The following is an 8,034-nucleotide window of genomic DNA, read 5'->3' on the forward strand; positions in this document are numbered from 1 at the left end:
AGCCAGCCAGTGGGCATCGATTGAGAGTGGTTTTCTCTCGCCTTTTGTAGTCCTTAGACTAGGTTCTCTTGCCTTAAGCACAGTCGCCTTTAAGTGGGAGGTTGTTGGGGTATAGATGCTTGTGCCTTGCTCGGCCGCCCAGAGTCTGGGCGCCCACTGACTTGTATACCTTATATATAGCATAAGTGTATAAGGGGCTGCTCACTCTTTGAGTCTCCCCACGCATATTTGTGTGTCGTGTGTCTCCTTCTCGCTCTCACTCTCCGTCTGTGGTGCTCTCCGATCCCCTTCACTTTTGAGTTTGTACAATGTTATAACAACATAATACAAGGCCACTGGTCAATTTTGGGTTCCATCGAATCCAAATTTGTACCTCTTAACTCAGTTTCAAGTTGCAGATCATTTCAAAGGCTGCAATCAATTCTGACACTTTCGAGCTAGAGTTAAACAACTCTTGTGAGTCTAAGAGAAATCAATTGCCAAAAGTACTTTGGCAGAAGCAATCTTATCAAACCCGAGCAATTGTTTTTTGCTAATCAATACCAAAATCTGCTAGGAGACAGTTTTTATAGAACTAGTCGTCATGGACTCATCTCGAGCTGAGAGTTCAAGTATAGCAAAGCAAGCTAGTAGTAGTGGTAACACAGGTACAAGTGCAGCAGAGCAGGTTTTACAGCTTTATGGCTACAATGGAGATAAAGTCTTGTATACAGATTCAAAAGGCCATAGATACTTGATGAGAAACAAAAGAAACATAGGAGCCAAGATCCTATTGATCAGAGTAAAGCCAGATTCAGAGAACTCCTATATGTTCACTGACTTCAGTGGAGCCAGGTATTGCAAGCTGAAAGATGAAGTGCAGATAGAAGTTCAGATAGTCAACCCGAGTGTTTATCTAGAAATCTGCACAAGTCCGCAAAACATACATTTAGTGCATATGCAATCAAGGTCATTGTACATGGGTTACAGTGGTCAGATCTATAGTCGAGAGCCATAATTGCAAGATCCAAGAGATCAGACAATAGAAGCAAATCTAATTGGAGAACCAAGCCAAAGACGGTGCAAAGGTCTAGATGGAGCAATCTACAACTTGATGCTCAGTGTTCTAAAAGAAGATGCCAACAACTTGGTAAACATAGAAGCAGAAACTTCTCAGCTAGAGCTTGACATGATAGAGCCGATTGAAATACCACCAATCATGGCGTATCGCTCAAATTGTGTACGAAAAGGTGGAAATTTTTCTGAATATTGTCCAAGAAATCCTGACAACAGGGACATATCAACCGCCAAGCAAGGTACAAAGAAAATTGGAACTGCGAATTTTGATGTGAGTGCATTTAACTCGTCAGTTTTAATGCAATCAGATGATTTTGCATTACCATTAGAAGCACCAGCAAAAACATTGCAAGTACAAAATCAGTATAAAGATGCACATGCACCTGAAAAGCTTAAAATTGATTCATTGAACAACAAATTCCTGCATGAATTTACTCAAGGTGTCGAGATATCACCAAAGGTGAAAAGACTGTAAGGTTTGCAAATGATTTTGCATCCACTGTCACAAGTGTGAAATCATTCATGAGTCTAAGGGACACATCAGACAAAATGATGTTAGCTTTGTATGGTACACATAATTCATATTCACACTATCATGTAGATCGAAAAGGACAACTGTACAAAAAGGATTAACCAGTGTTTGAACAGCCCACATACCAGCTCATAGAAGTGCATCCAGTGATAGATCAGAAAGAATGGTTCATTTCAGAGGAAATAATATATTATACTCATCCTCTCTAGACTGAAGGATATTACCCAAGTGAACCCAGAAATTTGTTCAGAGACAAACTCTCCTCCATCGAAAATCAAGCTTCAATGTTGTGACCAAACGAACATATACTTTGATCAAAACAATCATAGATACAGACGAGAGTCTAGCATCTATTATGCATTGGGTCTTGAAACCACAGAAGCTCATATCATAGGAGACCCATGGGATAGACAATATTAGGGCAAAGATAATGCTATCTACAGCTTGACTTGGGGAATAGTTTGTCATAATTCATGAAGATACATAAAAAACTATGTAGAAGGGTTACAGATGCCAAATGCCAATAATGCTACCCAGAGTGTACCATCACAATCCCAAAAGGTGAGACTCAACCAAAGCCAAACAATTTTGAGCTCTCAGAATGAAGCAGGCTATAGTGATCACCCTAGGATGGGGGGAGCTGCGAATTCATCAAGCTCAGCTCTAGTACAAGAAAATGCTACACCAGTTAGAAGCCCAAGAACTTCTAGCCAGTAGACCCCTTCAAAGCAAAAAACATTGGAAGATCTAATGGTTGTTGGAAGTTTCCCACTAACCTAGATCCCATCAGAATCTGCAAAAAAATTATTCTATGAAGATCATCAGGGACAAAAGTTTCAATTGATCTCCACAAGTCAAAGTAAAAAACTGACAAATCCCATAGTGTTCAAGCAATTGCATGAGACCAAGCTCGCATATGCATATCGAGATGCAAATGGCAATGATTCTCAGCAGGTTCATGACCTTGTACAAGCCCCTACAGATGCTAAACCTGAAGTCAAGGACAATCTGAAGATGATGCAAAGCCTCAAGCTACCAGAACAGGTGATAAAAAAGACAAAATCAATGAAAGCTAAATTCCAAGAGGCCACACAAAGGTCACCAGCAAAATCTCCTTCAAAGAGACAGATTCTGCCAAAAAGTACAGTGGATCGTCTAAGATCAAAAGTTACTCAAATGCAGGCACACAATGCTCAACAATTGCAAGAAAAAGGTGTGGTATTACAACAAAACGAGCCAACATCAATGGAAGCAGGTGATCAAGACAAAGCCAATGTAGAAAAAGTTCAACCCACGGACACATCCACAACAAAAGCACTCAATACAGAAAAAGATTTCAAGATGATCAAGTGCAACATTGTTGGTGAAAACAAAGAAAAGATTTCAAAAGAAGTAAAGCTAAATTTTCAGCTAGACAAGAACCTCATGTCCTTTCGCACTTGGAAAAGATGCAACAACCACAATTCGAAGATGCTTCTGAATTTGTGAGTATATCTGGAGACAAACGAGCAGAATGCTGGGGAATCGTCTCCACCACCATTGAAGTAAGTTCACAGATTATCAGAGCTCAATTCCATGTAATCACAACAAAGGATATGCCAGAAGACATCATAATGGGCACAACAAGTCTTCACAGACAACAAAGAAGGAAGACCAAGCCTGGTCACCCATGGACAACAGCACAAAGTCCTCAACCACATTTAAAATGGAGACCGATGCCAAAGCAAAGCTTATTGAAGATGATTCATCTCATCAATCAGAACTTTAGAAGAGTTTAAAGAAAATCAAGAAATAGCAAGTGAAAATCAAACAGAGCAAAGAGCAACCACGATAGCTATGGAGCAAAAAATGCCACCAAAGCTAGAAGGAATGAAGATCAAAATTGCAGACAGAGGTAAGGCCAAAGTGGACCCTCCACCTATTAGCAAAGAAGGTGTGAAAGCATATGCCTCTACATCAAAGAACCCTCATGGATCAACTTCTTCAAGCAAGTTAAGCTTTCAAAACTTCAAGTCAATTGCTGGCCCAACTGATACCTCAATGGAGACACCCGGAAAAGCAAAGGTATATCAGCCAAAGTACTCAAGAAAGCAAATAAAAGTTAAGCAAGTGTTCGTTCCGAGCATTTTAATCAAAGTCAGTGATCCGATTTGGGTTAAAGATAGGAAATCAACACAGAAAGACAAACATATGGGATGGATAGCATCACATTGGAACTTAAAGGTACATGAGTACTATGAAGGTAACAGACAGATATGGGTGCCAAAACCGCAGGTTAGGGCATTTGAAGTAACTTCAAGTCCCTCCCAGGAAAGAAGGCCCACAAGGTATCAACCTTGACAATATCCTAGAATACCTAAGAAGCAGGTATACAACAGAACAACATCGAAAGAGGCTAAAGTCTACCACAACTTTCAAGAGGATACAGAAAAAAGACGGATCTCAAAGAGTCTTCCCCTTGGACAAGGATTTTTCACAAGGTATACAAAGATTTGGCTACTAATCAACCACAAGCCAACTGCAACTACACCAGACCGGCATGAAGATCTCAAGAACGTGACAAAACCTCGAGCAAAGAAAAAGCAACAAAGGAGATAGAAAGGTCATCAAGAGATTTGGATTCCTAAGTCTTCCAATGCTCCTAGTCAAAAGCCAGATGCCAATAGCCAACAGAGGCCTACAACAACATCAAAGACTCCTATCAACAGGCCTACTTGGAGAATCAAACGGATAATGGAGTCTTCACAGTCAAAGAAGGACAACCCCACCAACCCGAATGGAGATTCAAAGAAGATAAAACAGGTATGGCAAAAGATACCTTCAATGCCAACCTGGTCCTTCACCAATCCTCTTTTTGAGGATTCAAGCTTACTTTTACCTGAAGAAATGTTTGTAGTTAGCTAAAGAATGTAAAAAGTCAAGTCGCCAGGGTGCAAAAAACACTCTTTGGCATAGTCAGAGTCGGGCTGCTGAGCCATAAAATGAGCAAAGCATTAGTCCCAAATCTTCAAGTCCTACTAAACTCTGTGCTAAGAGTCATAGTTATTAGGCTTATGCTCAAGCTGGAAGAGTTGAGCATATCTAAGTCATGTCCCTCATGCTTGATGAGATGAGCATAAGATTTGAAGTCTATTAACTTACAATTGGTGGATTGTAGTAGAGTCCAACACTCACGCACAGTGCACAGTGAGATGAGAGCACATATCCTCATCAATGAAAACCATTCTTAAAGAGGTGCCAGCTTGAAAAGCCATGCCATATGCTTTTAGCTACATCATCTTTCTGAAGAATCCCTCAAAATCTTTCTTGCACAGCATATTGTTTCCCATGCATTTCTGTGTATGCATAAATAGGATGTCCCACCATTGGACATATGCATTAGACACTCTTTTTTGCTTCCACCTATGCACCTTGAGTGGACTACAATAGGAAAACCAATATTCCATCATGCTACCCTTTCATATTTTCTACCTGTTTTAATTCCATATCTATCAACAAATAATCCCTTGAGTACTTTATTAATATTTGCAGGTCATAAGTTGGAGGTTGAGGGTTTTGGTAGTTATGATGTGAAGTGGCACTTAGGTGGGGAGTTGAAAACCATAAAGTGTTTGCTTGGATGCAAACAAGGGGCTTCTTCTCTCATGCATTGTCCATTTTGCACTCGAGGATACAAACCTAATGGACAAAAATCACATAAGAGAACTGCAAAGATTGGTTCCATGCTTCCATGGCAAGGGCATGGAGAACAAGGGTTGGATTTTCGTGATGTCAGAGATGAAGGTAGAGAATGGGAAGTGTCTATTCTGAGATCTCCCATGCTCAATGCCCCAGACCGTGATCAAAAGAACCACGTTTGGAATCCAATCTTTCCATTTCCTCTATCGAATGTACATTTTTGTACATTACAGGCATTCATGCTCATTTTTGATAGGCTATTGAAGCTCCACATTGACTAGGCTTTCACAATGAAACCATTGGAAAAGTCCCAGGAAGCGATCAAAAGAGTGGAGGTATTCTTGAATTCCATTGACTGTCACGGTGGAAATGTGTCTATCGTTGCTGCAAAGAACACAGGGGAAGCCCATGAAATTGCTCAACAAGTGTCAATGAGTGGAAAAAATGCTAGACACTTTTTGAAGAAAGTTTCCCAAGGAAAGCCAAGTCGATATGCTGCTCAAAACAGCTCCAATCAGTAGGCGGGTAACCTTTGGGAGCTTTGGAAGGAGTTATGCAAAGCTACTACTGACAATGATTCAAATGGCGAGCTTGCAAAAAAGTGCAAGCAAGTTTGGGCACATTTTTATAAAATGTTCAAGCTTATGGGCCTTAATAGCACAACAGAAGAACAACGCCAACCATTTTAAGAAGCCTTGGTGGATTTTACCAAGGTCTTCACCCTTTCTTAGGGTGAAAATAACATCACACGTTACATGATAAGCCATGTTATGTGGTGAATTTATTACAAGGGATTGTTTTTATTAAATAATGTGGATCGTTTACTCGTGTGAACAATATATCTTGTTTGCGCATGGTGCATTTTTATGCACAAGTATGGATCGCTTGAAATTTTTAGCACTCAAGGCATGGAGAAGTCCCAGTATCGAGCAAGGAGAGTGTACTTCAAAAATACTCGACATGGTGGTGGAATGGTGCAATCCAATTATTTGGAGGAGATGTTCAACTGGTTTTTTTGCACAACATTTGCTCGTAATCTCACAATGGAGCGCGCACGACAATCCAAGATTGCTATTGAAGTGCGGAAATGGAGTCGTCAAGAGCATAGCAACAAGTGGCAAATGTTGCAAGGTCCCGCCAAGCATGCTGCATGGCGGCAATGCAGAGTGCGACAAGGATCAAAGTGGATTCTGCGCAAGTCACTACACGTGAACGCAGGGTCCAACTCTTAATGACATGTTCATTTCAAAAACAATAGTTTTTTTAAAAAATTAGTGTGAATAGAGCCCTTTTTAAATGGGCCCTTATAAATATTGCATGCTCTCATAAACCACTCATTTCTTAAGAACAGGTGAGCTCTTACCATATGAAATGGCGTGCACCAAACAAACCACAAAAGAGCATCCGCTTGCCAACAAAAACACCCTCCAAGGATGTGAGAAGCCGGCATGGCTTAAAGACACAAGAAAACGGCCACGAACACCTGGCCGTTCTAGGAACTCTTCTGGCAGTGGGCATGGTAGTAGGGCACCAGAGTCATCGAGGGCTGTTGAATCTCCACGTCCACAAGAACAAACACCTAGAAAAAGAATGAAGCAGTGTGTCCATCGTTGGAGAGAAGAAGAGGCCCACCAAACAACAAAGTCTGATAGGGAGGAGTCGTTGCGCCACCAATCACAAGCAGGACCATCCAGGACTCGAGTGGTCCATACAGACACTGAATCAGAGAGTGAGCCAGCATGGGTGCGAGCTGATATACTGCCCACACACCGGGTTCCCGTTGGGGAGAAGACACTACCCCGAGGCCAGGGAGCTCTCCCCACAGCACAAGATCGGGAGCCAAGGGAAGAGGATGAATCAGAAGAGGCTGCAGATCCAGACCCTAAGCATGTAAACAGGTGCAAGTCTAAGTTTTTCAAGAAGCCTAAACGCCGCGAGCCAGCAAATGTGCATGTACCTCCAAGACAACCGCAGCGGCGCCAAAAAATATCAAGGGCATTCGCAAAAATCTGCCACTACCAAAAGACTATAGAGCTTCTGATTCGACATGTCCCCTTTGCTCGCACAATGAAGGAGGTGCTTCAAAGCTATGGAAATTAGTATAGAATGCAATCAATAGCGCTAGAAGCTATTCAAGAAGCTGCAGAGGCCCACATCATTTCGGTGTTGGAAGATACCAACCTATGCGCCATTCATGCAAAGCGAGTGACAATACAGCCAAAAGATATGCAACTTGCACGTCAATTGCGACGAGACTTTGAGCATTAGCTGAAGTTACCCCTCTTTTTATATTGCACACCCTTATCTTTGTAATGAGATGACTTGCAACGACAGTATGATCAACATTTGTGTCTATTGTGTCTATTATCCATGTGTGGCCCTTGTGGCCACCCTTTTTTTTGCAATTTCAAGTTTCATTTACCCATAGGAAATCAAAAAAGTTAACATATTGTCAAAACCAGGTGCCTATGCAACATTAAATTAGGTTTTTCCAATGTCCAATGTAATTGGGCCTTTTGGTGTAGAGATGTATTAGGTAGTGAAAAGAAGTGGTTTCTCTGAAGTAATGAATTGCTTTTAGTTAATTTATGTTTTTTAACTATCCTAGGGGGTAGAGAAGCCTACCAGGTGCCAAAAAAAAGGTGGCCACAAGGGCGTGCAAATGGCCCATCCATCATTTTTGGATGGCCCATTTGTGCGCCCTTGTGGCCACCCCTTTTTTGGAATGTGATAGGCTTCTCTACCCCCTAGGATACTTAAAAAACATA

General features: G+C 41.4%; 1 pseudogene; it reads left to right on the plus strand.

Moving 5' to 3' along the window:
• Positions 1-583: 583 nt before the first annotated feature.
• LOC147428779 (histone H3 pseudogene) lies at positions 584-7,534 on the plus strand (annotated as a pseudogene).
• The last annotated feature ends 500 nt before the right edge of the window (positions 7,535-8,034 follow it).

This window comes from Adiantum capillus-veneris, chromosome 23 (assembly GCF_014529385.1).
Source record: "Adiantum capillus-veneris isolate H3 chromosome 23, ASM1452938v2, whole genome shotgun sequence".
Lineage (NCBI taxonomy): Eukaryota > Viridiplantae > Streptophyta > Polypodiopsida > Polypodiales > Pteridaceae > Adiantum > Adiantum capillus-veneris.